General features: G+C 70.8%; 6 pseudogenes; all 6 read left to right on the top strand.

Annotated features, from left to right (window-relative positions):
- The first annotated feature begins 1,227 nt into the window (after positions 1-1,227).
- Positions 1,228-1,347, top strand: LOC148756187 (5S ribosomal RNA; annotated as a pseudogene).
- A 1,246-nt stretch (positions 1,348-2,593) lies between these two features.
- Positions 2,594-2,713, top strand: LOC148756186 (5S ribosomal RNA; annotated as a pseudogene).
- A 4,694-nt stretch (positions 2,714-7,407) lies between these two features.
- Positions 7,408-7,527, top strand: LOC148756185 (5S ribosomal RNA; annotated as a pseudogene).
- A 1,235-nt stretch (positions 7,528-8,762) lies between these two features.
- Positions 8,763-8,882, top strand: LOC148756184 (5S ribosomal RNA; annotated as a pseudogene).
- A 4,704-nt stretch (positions 8,883-13,586) lies between these two features.
- LOC148756183 (5S ribosomal RNA) lies at positions 13,587-13,706 on the top strand (annotated as a pseudogene).
- A 1,235-nt stretch (positions 13,707-14,941) lies between these two features.
- LOC148756182 (5S ribosomal RNA) lies at positions 14,942-15,061 on the top strand (annotated as a pseudogene).
- Positions 15,062-15,707: the final 646 nt, after the last annotated feature.

Here is a 15,707-nt window from a genome sequence, read left to right as displayed (position 1 = left end):
CTACAGTCCCACCGTTCTCCCTGTCCCCCCCCTTACACCCGTCTCCGGTCCCCTGTCCCCCGGTCTTCCCGTCCCCTGGTCCCCCTGTCCCCCCGTTCTGTCTGTCTGTCCCTGTCCTGCGGGGACTCTAGTCCCTCTGCCCGCACAAGAACCCAGGATTTGGCGAGGTCAAGAAGGAACACCAACAGAGCCACGGATAGGGGGCTCATAGCAACATGTCTCACGGGCAGCTGGCTTGGAGACACGGCAAGCCGGAGCCGCCCGATCCCCAACCTGCCGGCCGATTCTCTGCCAACCAACAGACCCACCAAGCCGGCCCACTGCAGTCCGCGCCCCTCTGCAATTGCTGTCCACCATCCGCGCTTCCTAGCTTGGCCACCGCAGCTCTGCCAGTGGCCAATGGCCAACTGGCAACAGCTGATGGCCAAGCGGTAACAGCTGATGTCCGTGCAGCCCCCACGCAGCACCCCTCCACGCGAGGCCCAGAGCCTGGAAAGTGCTCTCTGCAAGTCTGTCCCCACAGTCCCCGTCTGTCTCTCTCCGCCTACCTCTTGCTCCGTCTCTGGCCTTCTCTCATCCTCTCTCTCAACACCCTGGGTCAGGAGAGGTGATGTGTAGCCAGTGAAGTGACCAGTGATCGGGCGGGACGCCGGTCGCTGATGAGGGGCGAGGGCCCAGACAGAAGGCTGTGTGACGAAGGGTGGCGGCAGTCTGGATGTGCTGCGCCCTGGTCGCGGGTGGCTCTCCCAGGCTTTGGGCCAGTGGGTGGGGCCGGCCAGGGCCAGGGCCTGGGTTGCACGTCCCTAGGGTGGAGGGGACTGAGAGGACCCTGCGACCCCCTCGGTGGCCCTGAGTGGTGGGGACAACACAGCAGCAAGGGGGGTGTGCGGTTGTGGGGCTGGGAGAGGGATGAGAGGGGTTGGGGTAGGGGGGCGTGGTAAAAGCCATTCCGGGCGTGGGGAGTCCCAGGATGCCAGGGCGCCCAGACATATGTCACAGTCAGGGAAGTGACAGAGGCCTGTGGAGCCACTGGGGGGCGCGAAGGGGCCTCGCTGCGGGCCAGGAGTAGCCCGCCGCCCACACCAGCGGTGACCGGAGGAGGCGGGGAGCGGGCGGGAGGCACTCGGGCAGACATGCTCGCCACCCGAGCGGCCCAGCAGCATGGCGCGTGCGCTCAGGAGGCAAGTCGGGAGCAGGCTCTTGGAGTGCCGGGAGCCGGGTCCCAGTGCCTAAGGCCATACCACCCTGAACGCAGCAGATCTCGTCTGATCTCGGAAGCGAAGCAGGGTCTGTCCTGGTTAGTACTTGGATGGGAGACCGCCTGGGAATACCTGTTGGCTTTTGCTAGCGTCTCCTTTTGCATCGCCGCTCCGGCGTGGCTCCCTCCGAACCCCTGCCGCCCCTTGCCCCTCTGCAGCCTCCCAGCCAGCCACAGGTCGCCCTGACCAGCAGAGGGTCAGCCGCCCGGCAGTACAAGCTGGCAGCCCCGGCCGCACACCAGGCCCGTGGGCCAGGGCTCCCCCCCCACACCCTCCTCTCAGTCCTCTTCGGTCCCGCAGGCCGTCATCGCGAATCCTTCGCCGACGCGCGGTCGCCGCCACCGCCGCCTGCGCCAAAGCCACCGCCACCACCGGGCTCCCCGCCCCCCCCCCCCCCCGCCAGCGCTGCCCTCGCCCCCGCCCCTGTCCCCGCCCCCGCCGCCGCCACCGCCAAACTCCCTCAAACTCCCTCCTGTGCTCTCCCCACCTCGGCCGCCAGCACCGCGCTCCCCATCTCCGCCACCAGTGCTGCCCTCTCCCCCCCCCCCCCCCCGCCCCCGCTGCCGCCATTGCCGCACTCCCTCAATTCCCTCCTCTGCTCTCCCCGCCTCCAGCACCGCCATCTTCCCCGCCCCCGCCCCAGCCCCCGCCGCCACCAATGCCATACTCGCTCAGTCTCCCGCCTCTGCTCTCCCGGCCTCCGCCGCCAGCACCGCCCTCACGCCCTCCCCAGCCCCCGCCGCCACCGCCGCCGCCATCGGCCCCCGTGTCCCAGCGCCCACCGTCAAAGCCCCCATTGTCGCCGCCGCCATCGCCGCCCTGGCGCCATCCACGCGGTTGCCATCGCCTACCTCGCCACCCTCCCCTGCCTCCGCCGCCGCCGCCGCCGCCGCCGCCGCAGCCGCCCCCGCCGCCGCCGCGGGGTCCTCCCACAACTCCCAGGCCCAGGGTTGCCTGCTGGTGCAGGCCTCCACCAGCCTTGGGGCTGCGGTTGGGGGTAAACCTGGTGGCGGTAGGGGGGCGGGTTGTATGCCGGTCTGGGTGCGGGGAGTCCCAGGATGCCAGAGTTCCACGACTTCTGGCACCATCAGGGAAGTGGCAGTGTCCCATGGAGCCCCGGGTGGCGCGAAGGGGCCTCGCTGTCGGCCAGGAGTAGCCCGCCGCCCACGCCAGGGGCATTAGGAAGAGGCGGGGAGCCGGACTGGGGGGGGACGCGGTGCTGGCAGAGCCGGCCCGCGGGTCGATGCTCGCCACCGGAGCGGCTCATCTGCATGGCGGGCGCTCACGAGACAGGCCGGGAGCAGGCTCTTGGGGCGCGGGAGCCGGGTCCCAGCGTCTACGGCCATACCACCCTGAACGCGCCCGATCTCCTCTGATCTCGGGAGCTAAGCAGGGAGGGGCCTGGTTAGTACTTGCATGGGAGACCGCCTGGGAATACCTGTAGGCTTTTGCTCGCCTCTCCTTTTGCGCCACCGCCCCGGCGTGCCTCCCTCCGAATCCCTGCCGCCCCTTGCCCCTCTGCAACCCCTGCAGCCGCCCAGCCAGCCGAAGGTCCCCCTGGCCAGAGGAGGGACAGCCGCCCAGCACTACAAGCTCGCATCCCCGGCCGCACACCAGGCCTGTCGGCCAGGGCTCCCCCCCTCTCCCTCTTCTTAGTGCTCTTCGCCGAGGCAGGCCGTCAGCCTGCAGCAGCCAGCCGCGTCTAGGTCGCCGCCGCCGCCACCGCCATCGCAGGGCTCCCTCTCGCTCCCCGACCCTGCCGCCGCCGCAACCCCCAACGCCCAAGCCCAGGGCTGCCTGCCGGCGCAGGCTTCCACCAGGCTCTCTCCATCCCAGGACGTGCCGGTCCTTTGCACCTCGGCCCGAGCCCAGGGGACGCCCATCCCTGCGCCTGCCCCTGGGCCCCGAGACACAGGATCGGCGTGTCCTCGGGCAAACGGGACGCCCACCCGCCCCGCCCCACCGGAGTCTTCTGTCTCTGCGGGCAGGCACCTCTCCCCACACCCCCGCGCGTCCCCTCCCGTCTCCCACAAGAGCCAGGAGCCCTCCCTTCCCGCCGGCCACGGTGTCCCCGACACAAAGGGCACAAAGAGCCGGGACAAACCAGGGGACGGCGGGAGCAGCACCCCAACACACCACGCGCCATCGACTCCAGGGGAGACCGCCACAAGGGAAGAGCAGGCACACAATCCTCACAACCAGGGTGCCTGGGGGCTGCCACTCTCCTCCCGCGGGCGGGTCCCTGGGCGGGGCTCAGAGCCCACTGGCCCTCCGGAGACCCTGGCGGCCCGCCCCGGGGGCTTCAATGGTGACTGCCAACGCCAGGGCAATGCCTCCTTGGCGGAGCCCAGCCCCGGGCACGACCACACTCCGGTGGAGAAGCCACCACTTCAACACAGCCTCAGTGCGTCTGTCCCAGTCCGTGTGCCCGAATGTGCGTCCCTCCCACCCTCCCCCACCCCATGTCTGTCTGGCTCTGTGACGTGCCTGTTGGGTTCTGGCTCTGGCTCAGGAGCTCTCTCCCCGCGTGCCTGCCCCCTCTTTCTCTGTCTCTGTCCATGTCTCTCTGTATGTCTAGACACATACACGTACATATACGTGTATATTTCCATCTCGCTCCCTCTTACTCCTCCTCCCGTTCTGTCTGTCTGTCCCTGTCCTGCGGGGACTCTAGTCCCTCTGCCCGCACAAGAACGCAGGATTTGGCGAGGCCAAGAAGGAACACCCACAGAGCCACGGATAGGGGGCTCATAGCACCATGTCTCACGGGCGGCTGGCTTGGAGACACGGCAAGCCGGAGCCGCCCGATCCCCCACCTGCTGGCCGATTCTCTGCCAACCAACAGACCCACCAAGCCGGCCCACTGCAGTCCGCGCCCCTCTGCAATTTGCAGTCCACCATCCGCGCTTCCTAGCTTGGCCACCGCAGCTCTGCCGGTGTCCAATGGCCAACTGGCAACAGCTGAAGGCCAAGCGGTAACAGCTGATGTCAGTGCAGCCCCACGCAGTACCCCCGTCCCCCGGTACCCCCGTCTCCCCGTCACCCCTGTCTCCGTTCCCCCGGTTCCCCGTCTACCTGTCCCCCGTCTCCCGGGTCCCCCGTCCCCACGTTCCACCATCCCCCCTATTCCGGTCCCCCCCGTCCCCTGTTCCCCCCGTCCCCTGATCCCCCTGTTCCCCCGTACCCCCATCCACCCTCTCCCAGTCCACCCGTCCCCCGGTGCCCCCGTCCCCCCAGTGCCCCATCCCCCGTCCCCCGCTCCCCCGTCCCCCCAGTCCCCCCACGCCCCTGGTCCACCCGTCCCCCATTCCCTCGTCTCCCGGTCCCCCCCTCCCCGGGTCCCCCGACCCCCGTTCCCCCGTCTCCCGGTCCTCCGTCTCGCGGTCCACCTGTCCCCCGGTCCCCCAGTCCCAACGTCTCCCCGTCCCCCCGTCCCTCCTTCGCCTGGTCCCCCCGTGCCCCATACCCCCGGTCTCCCACTCCCCGGTCCCCCGTCGCCTCCTGGTCCCCCGGTCCCCCGGTTCCCCCGGCGCCCAGGCGCCCTTCTACCGGTCCCCCCGTTCCCCGGTCGCCCCGTCTCCCGGTCCCCAGTCTCCCGGTCCCCTGTCTCCCGGTCGCCCGGTCTTCCGGTCCCCCGGTCCTCCGTCCAGTGTTACCCCCTTCCCCCGGTCCCCCGGTCCCCCCATCTCCCTGTCCCTCTGTCTCCCGGTCCGGCCGCACACCCATCCCCCCGTCTCCCGGTCCCCCGTCTCCCGGTCGCCCGGTCCCCAGGTCCCCCGTCTCCCGGTCCCCTCATCCCCTGGACCCCCAACCCCCGGTCCCTGGTCCCCCGGTCCCCCAGTCCCCCGGTTCCCCATCGCCCTGGCCCCCGTCTACCGATCCCCCAGTTCTCCGTTCGCCCCGTCTTCCGGTCCTCCCGTCCCACAGTCTCCCGTCTCCCGGTGTCCCATCTCCCGGTCACCCCGTCCCCGGTCCCCCGTCTCGCGGTCCCCCGTCTCCTAGTCGCCCCGTTCCCCGGTACCCGATCTCCCGGTCCCCTCATCCCCCAGTCCCCCAACCCCCGGTCCCCCGGTCCCCCCGTCCCCCGGTCCCCGGTCCCCCGGTCCCCCCATCTCCCGGTCCACTGGTACCCCCGTCCCCCCAGTCCATTCATGCCCCTGGTCACCCCGTCGCCCGGTCCCCTATCCCCCGGTCCCCCCAACCTCCGGTCCCCCGGTCCGCGGGTCCCCTGGTCCCCCCATCCGCCGTTCCCCCGGTCCCCCCCGTCTCCGTTGCCCCGGTCCTCCCGTCCCCCGGTCCCCCCGTCCCCAGGTCCCCCCGACCCTCCAGTCCCCCTGTCCCTCTGTCTCCCGGTCCCCCGTCACCCCATCCCCCCGGCCCCAGGTCCCCCATCTCCCGGTCCCCCCGTCTCACGGTCCCCCGTTCCCCCGTTTCCCGGTCCCCCCCTCCCCATGTCCCTCGTCCCCCAGTACCCTCGTACTCCTGTCCCTCCATCCACCGGTCTCCTGGTCCCTCCGTCCCACCGTCCGCCAGTCCCACCGTCCTCTCATTCCCCCAATCCCCCAGTCCCCCAGTCTCCCTGTCCCCCAATTCCCCGGTCTCCCTTTCCCCTGGTACCGTGTCCCCCCATCTCCCGGTCCCCCCGTCCCCTGGTCCCACTGTCTCCCAGTACCCAGTCCCCCTGTCCCCCCGGTCCCCCGGTCCCCTTGTCCCCCCATCCCCCAGTCCCCACGTCCCCCCGGCCCTCTCGTACTCCCGTCCCCCCATCTTCCGGTCACCCCTTCCCCCCGTCCCACATGCCCCCGTCTCCCAGACCCCCCGTCCCCCGGTTCTCCCAGTTCCAACGGTCTCCCTGTCCCCCTGCCCCCCTTCCCCCATCTCCTGGTACCCCGTCCCCCGGTACCCCCGCCCCGGGTTCCTACAGTCCCACCGTTCTCCCTGTCCCCCCCCTTACACCCGTCTCCCGGTCCCCTGTCCCCCGGTCCTCCCGTCCCCCGGTCCCCCTGTCCCCCCGTTCTGTCTGTCGGTCCCTGTCCTGCGGGGACTCTAGTCCCTCTGCCCGCACAAGAACCCAGGATTTGGCGAGGCCAAGAAGGAACACCAACAGAGCCACGGATAGGGGGCTCATAGCACCATGTCTCACGGGCAGCTGGCTTGGAGACACGGCAAGCCGGAGCCGCCCGATCCCCAACCTGCCGGCCGATTCTCTGCCAACCAACAGACCCACCAAGCCGGCCCACTGCAGTCCGCGCCCCTCTGCAATTTGCAGTCCACCATCCGCGCTTCCCAGCTTGGCCACCGCAGCTCTGCCAGTGGCCAATGGCCAACTGGCAACAGCTGATGGCCAAGCGGTAACAGCTGATGTCCGTGCAGCCCCCACGCAGCACCCCTCCACGCGAGGCCCAGAGCCTGGAAAGTGCTCTCTGCAAGTCTGTCCCCACAGTCCCCGTCTGTCTCTCTCCGCCTACCTCTTGCTCCGTCTCTGGCCTTCTCTCATCCTCTCTCTCAACACCCTGGGTCAGGAGAGGTGATGTGTAGCCAGTGAAGTGACCAGTGATCGGGCGGGACGCCGGTCGCTGATGAGGGGCGAGGGCCCAGACAGAAGGCTGTGTGACGAAGGGTGGCGGCAGTCTGGAGGTGCTGCCCCCTGGTCGCGGGTGGCTCTCCCTGGCTTTGGGCCAGTGGGTGGGGCCGGCCAGGGCCAGGGCCTGGGTTGAACGTCCCTAGGTTGGAGGGGACTGAGAGGACCCTGCGACCCCCTCGGTGGCCCTGAGTGGTGGGGACAGCACAGCAGCAAGGGGGGTGTGCGGTTGTGGGGCTGGGGGGGGGGATGAGAGGGGTTGGGGTAGGGGGGCGTGGTAAAAGCCATTCCGGGCGTGGGGAGTCCCAGGATGCCAGGGCGCCCAGACATATGTCACAGTCAGGGAAGTGACAGAGGCCTGTGGAGCCACTGGGGGGCGCGAAGGGGCCTCGCTGCGGGCCAGGAGTAGCCCGTCGCCCACACCAGCGGCGACCGGAGGAGGCGGGGAGCGGGCGGGAGGCACTCGGGCAGACATGCTCGCCACCCGAGCGGCCCAGCAGCATGGCGCGTGCGCTCAGGAGGCAAGTCGGGAGCAGGCTCTTGGAGTGCCGGGAGCCGGGTCCCAGTGCCTAAGGCCATACCACCCTGAACGCAGCAGATCTCGTCTGATCTCGGAAGCGAAGCAGGGTCTGTCCTGGTTAGTACTTGGATGGGAGACCGCCTGGGAATACCTGTTGGCTTTTGCTAGCGTCTCCTTTTGCATCGCCGCTCCGGCGTGGCTCCCTCCGAACCCCTGCCGCCCCTTGCCCCTCTGCAGCCTCCCAGCCAGCCGCAGGTCCCCCTGACCAGCAGAGGGTCAGCCGCCCGGCACTACAAGCTGGCAGCCCCGGCCGCACACCAGGCCCGTGGGCCAGGGCTCCCCCCCCACACCCTCCTCTCAGTCCTCTTCGGTCCCGCAGGCCGTCATCGCGAATCCTTCGCCGACGCGCGGTCGCCGCCACCGCCGCCTGCGCCAAAGCCACCGCCACCACCGGGCTCCCCACACCCCCCCCCCCAGCGCTGCCCTCGCCCCCGCCCCTGTCCCCGCCCCCGCCGCCGCCACCGCCAAACTCCCTCAAACTCCCTCCTGTGCTCTCCCCACCTCGGCCGCCAGCACCGCGCTCCCCATCTCCGCCACCAGTGCTGCCCTCTCCCCCTCCCCCGCCCCCGCTGCCGCCATTGCCGCACTCCCTCAATTCCCTCCTCTGCTCTCCCCGCCTCCAGCACCCCCATCTTCCCGCCCCCGCCCCAGCCCCCGCCGCCACCAATGCCATACTCGCTCAGTCTCCCGCCTCTGCTCTCCCGGCCTCCGCCGCCAGCACGGCCCTCACGCCCTCCCCAGCCCCCGCCGCCACCGCCGCCGCCATCGGCCCCCGTGTCCCAGCGCCCACCGTCAAAGCCCCCATTGTCGCCGCCGCCATCGCCGCCCTGGCGCCATCCACGCGGTTGCCATCGCCTACCTCGCCACCCTCCCCTGCCTCCGCCGCCGCCGCCGCCGCCGCCGCCGCAGCCGCCCCCGCCGCCGCCGCGGGGTCCTCCCACAACTCCCAGGCCCAGGGTTGCCTGCTGGTGCAGGCCTCCACCAGCCTTGGGGCTGCGGTTGGGGGTAAACCTGGTGGCGGTAGGGGGGCGGGTTGTATGCCGGTCTGGGTGCGGGGAGTCCCAGGATGCCAGAGTTCCACGACTTCTGGCACCATCAGGGAAGTGGCAGTGTCCCATGGAGCCCCGGGTGGCGCGAAGGGGCCTCGCTGTCGGCCAGGAGTAGCCCGCCGCCCACGCCAGGGGCATTAGGAAGAGGCGGGGAGCCGGACTGGGGGGGGACGCGGTGCTGGCAGAGCCGGCCCGCGGGTCGATGCTCGCCACCGGAGCGGCTCATCTGCATGGCGGGCGCTCACGAGACAGGCCGGGAGCAGGCTCTTGGGGCGCGGGAGCCGGGTCCCAGCGTCTACGGCCATACCACCCTGAACGCGCCCGATCTCCTCTGATCTCGGGAGCTAAGCAGGGAGGGGCCTGGTTAGTACTTGCATGGGAGACCGCCTGGGAATACCTGTAGGCTTTTGCTCGCCTCTCCTTTTGCGCCGCCGCCCCGGCGTGCCTCCCTCCGAATCCCTGCCGCCCCTTGCCCCTCTGCAACCCCTGCAGCCGCCCAGCCAGCCGAAGGACCCCCTGGCCAGAGGAGGGACAGCCGCCCAGCACTACAAGCTCGCATCCCCGGCCGCACACCAGGCCTGTCGGCCAGGGCTCCCCCCCTCTCCCTCTTCTTAGTGCTCTTCGCCGAGGCAGGCCGTCAGCCTGCAGCAGCCAGCCGCGTCTAGGTCGCCGCCGCCGCCACCGCCATCGCAGGGCTCCCTCTCGCTCCCCGACCCTGCCGCCGCCGCAACCCCCAACGCCCAAGCCCAGGGCTGCCTGCCGGCGCAGGCTTCCACCAGGCTCTCTCCATCCCAGGACGTGCCGGTCCTTTGCACCTCGGCCCGAGCCCAGGGGACGCCCATCCCTGCGCCTGCCCCTGGGCCCCGAGACACAGGATCGGCGTGTCCTCGGGCAAACGGGACGCCCACCCGCCCCGCCCCACCGGAGTCTTCTGTCTCCGCGGGCAGGCACCTCTCCCCACACCCCCGCGCGTCCCCTCCCGTCTCCCACAAGAGCCAGGAGCCCTCCCTTCCCGCCGGCCACGGTGTCCCCGACACAAAGGGCACAAAGAGCCGGGACAAACCAGGGGACGGCGGGAGCAGCACCCCAACACACCACGCGCCATCGACTCCAGGGGAGACCGCCACAAGGGAAGAGCAGGCACGCAGGCACACAATCCTCACAACCAGGGTGCCTGGGGGCTGCCACTCTCCTCCCGCGGGCGGGTCCCTGGGCGGGGCTCAGAGCCCACTGGCCCTCCGGAGACCCTGGCGGCCCGCCCCGGGGGCTTCAATGGTGACTGCCAACGCCAGGGCAATGCCTCCTTGGCGGAGCCCAGCCCCGGGCACGACCACACTCCGGTGGAGAAGCCACCACTTCAACACAGCCTCAGTGCGTCTGTCCCAGTCCGTGTGCCCGAATGTGCGTCCCTCCCACCCTCCCCCACCCCATGTCTGTCTGGCTCTGTGACGTGCCTGTTGGGTTCTGGCTCTGGCTCAGGAGCTCTCTCCCCGCGTGCCTGCCCCCTCTTTCTCTGTCTCTGTCCATGTCTCTCTGTATGTCTAGACACATACACGTACATATACGTGTATATTTCCATCTCGCTCCCTCTTACTCCTCCTCCCGTTCTGTCTGTCTGTCCCTGTCCTGCGGGGACTCTAGTCCCTCTGCCCGCACAAGAACGCAGGATTTGGCGAGGCCAAGAAGGAACACCCACAGAGCCACGGATAGGGGGCTCATAGCACCATGTCTCACGGGCGGCTGGCTTGGAGACACGGCAAGCCGGAGCCGCGCGATCCCCCACCTGCTGGCCGATTCTCTGCCAACCAACAGACCCACCAAGCCGGCCCACTGCAGTCCGCGCCCCTCTGCAATTTGCAGTCCACCATCCGCGCTTCCTAGCTTGGCCACCGCAGCTCTGCCGGTGTCCAATGGCCAACTGGCAACAGCTGAAGGCCAAGCGGTAACAGCTGATGTCAGTGCAGCCCCACGCAGTACCCCCGTCCCCCGGTACCCCCGTCTCCCCGTCACCCCTGTCTCCGTTCCCCCGGTTCCCCGTCTTCCTGTCCCCCGTCTCCCGGGTCCCCCGTCCCCACGTTCCACCATCCCCCCTATTCCGGTCCCCCCCGTCCCCTGTTCCCCCCGTCCCCTGATCCCCCTGTTCCCCCGTACCCCCATCCACCCTCTCCCAGTCCACCCGTCCCCCGGTGCCCCCGTCCCCCCAGTGCCCCATCCCCCGTCCCCCGCTCCCCCGTCCCCCCAGTCCCCCCACGCCCCTGGTCCACCCGTCCCCCATTCCCTCGTCTCCCGGTCCCCCCCTCCCCGGGTCCCCCGACCCCCGTTCCCCCGTCTCCCGGTCCTCCGTCTCGCGGTCCACCTGTCCCCCGGTCCCCCAGTCCCAACGTCTCCCCGTCCCCCCGTCCCTCCTTCGCCTGGTCCCCCCGTCCCCCCATACCCCCGGTCTCCCGTTCCCCGGTCCCCCGTCGCCTCCTGGTCCCCCGGTCCCCCGGTTCCCCCGGCGCCCAGGCGCCCTTCTACCGGTCCCCCCGTTCCCCGGTCGCCCCGTCTCCCGGTCCCCAGTCTCCCGGTCCCCTGTCTCCCGGTCGCCCGGTCTTCCGGTCCCCCGGTCCTCCGTCCAGTGTTACCCCCTTCCCCCGGTCCCCCGGTCCCCCCATCTCCCTGTCCCTCTGTCTCCCGGTCCGGCCGCACACCCATCCCCCCGTCTCCCGGTCCCCCGTCTCCCGGTCGCCCGGTCCCCAGGTCCCCCGTCTCCCGGTCCCCTCATCCCCTGGACCCCCAACCCCCGGTCCCTGGTCCCCCGGTCCCCCAGTCCCCCGGTTCCCCCATCGCCCTGGCCCCCGTCTACCGATCCCCCAGTTCTCCGTTCGCCCCGTCTTCCGGTCCTCCCGTCCCACAGTCTCCCGTCTCCCGGTGTCCCATCTCCCGGTCACCCCGTCCCCGGTCCCCCGTCTCGCGGTCCCCCGTCTCCTAGTCGCCCCGTTCCCCGGTACCCGATCTCCCGGTCCCCTCATCCCCCAGTCCCCCAACCCCCGGTCCCCCGGTCCCCCCGTCCCCCGGTCCCCGGTCCCCCGGTCCCCCCATCTCCCGGTCCACTGGTACCCCCGTCCCCCCAGTCCATTCATGCCCCTGGTCACCCCGTCGCCCGGTCCCCTATCCCCCGGTCCCCCCAACCTCCGGTCCCCCGGTCCGCGGGTCCCCTGGTCCCCCCATCCGCCGTTCCCCCGGTCCCCCCCGTCTCCGTTGCCCCGGTCCCCCCGTCCCCCGGTCCCCCCGTCCCCCGGTCCCCCCGACCCTCCAGTCCCCCTGTCCCTCTGTCTCCCGGTCCCCCCGTCACCCCGTCCCCCCGGCCCCAGGTCCCCCATCTCCCGGTCCCCCCGTCTCACGGTCCCCCGTTCCCCCGTTTCCCGGTCCCCCCCTCCCCATGTCCCTCGTCCCCCAGTACCCTCGTACTCCTGTCCCTCCATCCACCGGTCTCCTGGTCCCTCCGTCCCACCGTCCGCCAGTCCCACCGTCCTCTCATTCCCCCAATCCCCCAGTCCCCCAGTCTCCCTGTCCCCCAATTCCCCGGTCTCCCTTTCCCCTGGTACCGTGTCCCCCCATCTCCCGGTCCCCCCGTCCCCTGGTCCCACTGTCTCCCAGTACCCAGTCCCCCTGTCCCCCCGGTCCCCCGGTCCCCTTGTCCCCCCATCCCCCAGTCCCCCCGTCCCCCCGGCCCTCTCGTACTCCCGTCCCCCCATCTTCCGGTCACCCCTTCCCCCCGTCCCACATGCCCCCGTCTCCCAGACCCCCCGTCCCCCGGTTCTCCCAGTTCCAACGGTCGCCCTGTCCCCCTGCCCCCCTTCCCCCATCTCCTGGTACCCCGTCCCCCGGTACCCCCGCCCCGGGTTCCTACAGTCCCACCGTTCTCCCTGTCCCCCCCCTTACACCCGTCTCCCGGTCCCCTGTCCCCTGGTCCTCCCGTCCCCCGGTCCCCCTGTCCCCCCGTTCTGTCTGTTGGTCCCTGTCCTGCGGGGACTCTAGTCCCTCTGCCCGCACAAGAACCCAGGATTTGGCGAGGCCAAGAAGGAACACCAACAGAGCCACGGATAGGGGGCTCATAGCACCATGTCTCACGGGCAGCTGGCTTGGAGACACGGCAAGCCGGAGCCGCCCGATCCCCAACCTGCCGGCCGATTCTCTGCCAACCAACAGACCCACCAAGCCGGCCCACTGCAGTCCGCGCCCCTCTGCAATTTGCAGTCCACCATCCGCGCTTCCTAGCTTGGCCACCGCAGCTCTGCCAGTGGCCAATGGCCAACTGGCAACAGCTGATGGCCAAGCGGTAACAGCTGATGTCCGTGCAGCCCCCACGCAGCACCCCTCCACGCGAGGCCCAGAGCCTGGAAAGTGCTCTCTGCAAGTCTGTCCCCACAGTCCCCGTCTGTCTCTCTCCGCCTACCTCTTGCTCCGTCTCTGGCCTTCTCTCATCCTCTCTCTCAACACCCTGGGTCAGGAGAGGTGATGTGTAGCCAGTGAAGTGACCAGTGATCGGGCGGGACGCCGGTCGCTGATGAGGGGCGAGGGCCCAGACAGAAGGCTGTGTGACGAAGGGTGGCGGCAGTCTGGAGGTGCTGCCCCCTGGTCGCGGGTGGCTCTCCCTGGCTTTGGGCCAGTGGGTGGGGCCGGCCAGGGCCAGGGCCTGGGTTGCACGTCCCTAGGGTGGAGGGGACTGAGAGGACCCTGCGACCCCCTCGGTGGCCCTGAGTGGTGGGGACAGCACAGCAGCAAGGGGGGTGTGCGGTTGTGGGGCTGGGGGCGGGATGAGAGGGGTTGGGGTAGGGGGGCGTGGTAAAAGCCATTCCGGGCGTGGGGAGTCCCAGGATGCCAGGGCGCCCAGACATATGTCACAGTCAGGGAAGTGACAGAGGCCTGTGGAGCCACTGGGGGGCGCGAAGGGGCCTCGCTGCGGGCCAGGAGTAGCCCGTCGCCCACACCAGCGGCGACCGGAGGAGGCGGGGAGCGGGCGGGAGGCACTCGGGCAGACATGCTCGCCACCCGAGCGGCCCAGCAGCATGGCGCGTGCGCTCAGGAGGCAAGTCGGGAGCAGGCTCTTGGAGTGCCGGGAGCCGGGTCCCAGTGCCTAAGGCCATACCACCCTGAACGCAGCAGATCTCGTCTGATCTCGGAAGCGAAGCAGGGTCTGTCCTGGTTAGTACTTGGATGGGAGACCGCCTGGGAATACCTGTTGGCTTTTGCTAGCGTCTCCTTTTGCATCGCCGCTCCGGCGTGGCTCCCTCCGAACCCCTGCCGCCCCTTGCCCCTCTGCAGCCTCCCAGCCAGCCGCAGGTCCCCCTGACCAGCAGAGGGTCAGCCGCCCGGCACTACAAGCTGGCAGCCCCGGCCGCACACCAGGCCCGTGGGCCAGGGCTCCCCCCCCACACCCTCCTCTCAGTCCTCTTCGGTCCCGCAGGCCGTCATCGCGAATCCTTCGCCGACGCGCGGTCGCCGCCACCGCCGCCTGCGCCAAAGCCACCGCCACCACCGGGCTCCCCACACCCCCCCCCCCAGCGCTGCCCTCGCCCCCGCCCCTGTCCCCGCCCCCGCCGCCGCCACCGCCAAACTCCCTCAAACTCCCTCCTGTGCTCTCCCCACCTCGGCCGCCAGCACCGCGCTCCCCATCTCCGCCACCAGTGCTGCCCTCTCCCCCTCCCCCGCCCCCGCTGCCGCCATTGCCGCACTCCCTCAATTCCCTCCTCTGCTCTCCCCGCCTCCAGCACCCCCATCTTCCCGCCCCCGCCCCAGCCCCCGCCGCCACCAATGCCATACTCGCTCAGACTCCCGCCTCTGCTCTCCCGGCCTCCGCCGCCAGCACGGCCCTCACGCCCTCCCCAGCCCCCGCCGCCACCGCCGCCGCCATCGGCCCCCGTGTCCCAGCGCCCACTGTCAAAGCCCCCATTGTCGCCGCCGCCATCGCCGCCCTGGCGCCATCCACGCGGTTGCCATCGCCTACCTCGCCACCCTCCCCTGCCTCCGCCGCCGCCGCCGCCGCCGCCGCCGCAGCCGCCCCCGCCGCCGCCGCGGGGTCCTCCCACAACTCCCAGGCCCAGGGTTGCCTGCTGGTGCAGGCCTCCACCAGCCTTGGGGCTGCGGTTGGGGGTAAACCTGGTGGCGGTAGGGGGGCGGGTTGTATGCCGGTCTGGGTGCGGGGAGTCCCAGGATGCCAGAGTTCCACGACTTCTGGCACCATCAGGGAAGTGGCAGTGTCCCATGGAGCCCCGGGTGGCGCGAAGGGGCCTCGCTGTCGGCCAGGAGTAGCCCGCCGCCCACGCCAGGGGCATTAGGAAGAGGCGGGGAGCCGGACTGGGGGGGGACGCGGTGCTGGCAGAGCCGGCCCGCGGGTCGATGCTCGCCACCGGAGCGGCTCATCTGCATGGCGGGCGCTCACGAGACAGGCCGGGAGCAGGCTCTTGGGGCGCGGGAGCCGGGTCCCAGCGTCTACGGCCATACCACCCTGAACGCGCCCGATCTCCTCTGATCTCGGGAGCTAAGCAGGGAGGGGCCTGGTTAGTACTTGCATGGGAGACCGCCTGGGAATACCTGTAGGCTTTTGCTCGCCTCTCCTTTTGCGCCGCCGCCCCGGCGTGCCTCCCTCCGAATCCCTGCCGCCCCTTGCCCCTCTGCAACCCCTGCAGCCGCCCAGCCAGCCGAAGGACCCCCTGGCCAGAGGAGGGACAGCCGCCCAGCACTACAAGCTCGCATCCCCGGCCGCACACCAGGCCTGTCGGCCAGGGCTCCCCCCCTCTCCCTCTTCTTAGTGCTCTTCGCCGAGGCAGGCCGTCAGCCTGCAGCAGCCAGCCGCGTCTAGGTCGCCGCCGCCGCCACCGCCATCGCAGGGCTCCCTCTCGCTCCCCGACCCTGCCGCCGCCGCAACCCCCAACGCCCAAGCCCAGGGCTGCCTGCCGGCGCAGGCTTCCACCAGGCTCTCTCCATCCCAGGACGTGCCGGTCCTTTGCACCTCGGCCCGAGCCCAGGGGACGCCCATCCCTGCGCCTGCCCCTGGGCCCCGAGACACAGGATCGGCGTGTCCTCGGGCAAACGGGACGCCCACCCGCCCCGCCCCACCGGAGTCTTCTGTCTCCGCGGGCAGGCACCTCTCCCCACACCCCCGCGCGTCCCCTCCCGTCTCCCACAAGAGCCAGGAGCCCTCCCTTCCCGCCGGCCACGGTGTCCCCGACACAAAGGGCACAAAGAGCCGGGAC

This window comes from Rhinolophus sinicus, chromosome 12 (assembly GCF_057876585.1).
Source record: "Rhinolophus sinicus isolate RSI-liver-muscle chromosome 12, RSI-T2T, whole genome shotgun sequence".
In the NCBI taxonomy this organism is placed as follows: domain Eukaryota; kingdom Metazoa; phylum Chordata; class Mammalia; order Chiroptera; family Rhinolophidae; genus Rhinolophus; species Rhinolophus sinicus.
Note: the sequence above shows the minus strand (reverse complement) of the source record. Positions and strands in the feature narration are given on the sequence as shown.